Source organism: Lactuca virosa, chromosome 4 (assembly GCF_052849685.1).
Source record: "Lactuca virosa cultivar CGN04683 chromosome 4, Lactuca_virosa_CGN04683_v6, whole genome shotgun sequence".
NCBI lineage: Eukaryota > Viridiplantae > Streptophyta > Magnoliopsida > Asterales > Asteraceae > Lactuca > Lactuca virosa.
In genome coordinates this window covers 62,152,099-62,153,115 of record NC_136429.1, presented here as the reverse complement: position 1 = coordinate 62,153,115, position 1,017 = coordinate 62,152,099, and the positions used below count along the sequence as shown (strand labels likewise).

General features: G+C 43.0%; 1 non-coding gene across 1 annotated transcript; it reads left to right on the top strand.

Moving 5' to 3' along the window:
• The first annotated feature begins 575 nt into the window (after window positions 1-575).
• Window positions 576-682, top strand: LOC145110330 (small nucleolar RNA R71). Its single transcript, XR_013709712.1, has one exon. It is a non-coding gene; the product is annotated as a small nucleolar RNA R71 (small nucleolar RNA).
• The last annotated feature ends 335 nt before the right edge of the window (window positions 683-1,017 follow it).

The following is a 1,017-nucleotide window of genomic DNA, read 5'->3' as shown; positions in this document are numbered from 1 at the left end:
AATCATTATGCCTCTTCTCAGACGCGGCTACAAATCTTGTGAACATATCTTCCAAGTCAGCGTTCTTCTCCAGCACTGGTTCCTCTTTTTGATAATAGCCCCTTTCTTTTTGCTTAAATTTCTCCTCTTTTGCCTTTTTGTACTCATCATAAGGAAGCCAATCTTTTTTGGGTTTTCGCCAATTGTCATCGTACCTATCACCACTTGAATAGCACACTTGCACCCTCCGGTTCCTGTTTTCGTCAAGGTCACAATCTTTAGTGAGATGAGGTCCTCTACAATCCTCACAACCGACTGTAATGGCTTGGATGGATTGGTCCATCTTTGTCATTCTTTGATCCAAATTCTCTAGTTTAGCCATCATTGCTGCCATGCTATCATTAACCGAGTTCACCGCCCCCCGACTCAGTTCATTCCTTGGGTTATGATATTCTCTAGAGTGCTTAGAGAATTCTTCAATTAGGGCCTTTATCACCGGTGGTGCTTTCTTTGTGAGTAGTCCTTGCGAATCAAGGAGTTGCCTAGTTGTCACATTTACTCCATCATAAAAAATGGAGACTTCTTGTTGGATGTTTAGATCGTGATGTGGGCAATTCCTTAGTAAGCCTTTGTACCTTTCCCACGCTTCATATAGTGACTCTCCAGCTTGTTGTTCAAAATTAGCTATGGCTTTCTTTAACTTGGCTATTTATGAAGGAGGGTAAAACTGGTCTATGAATTCTTCTTTCATTTTAGCCCATGTAGTCATGGATCCTGGGGGAAGTAATTTCAGCCAATCCTTTGCAGCTCCCTTGAATGTGACAGGTAGCATACGAAGCAAGACAGTGTCGCGAGCCACATTAGGGACATTGAAGTAGTCGGCTATGTCATTGACTTCTTCAAGATGCTTGTATGCGTCTTCATGATCCTTCCCGTAGAATGGAATCTCCTTAAGTTGAGAAAGTATGTGGCCTTTAAGTTCAAAGGTGGCAGTTGCGGGAATGATGGGTTGCACTAGTCCCGATCCGGTATCGTCAC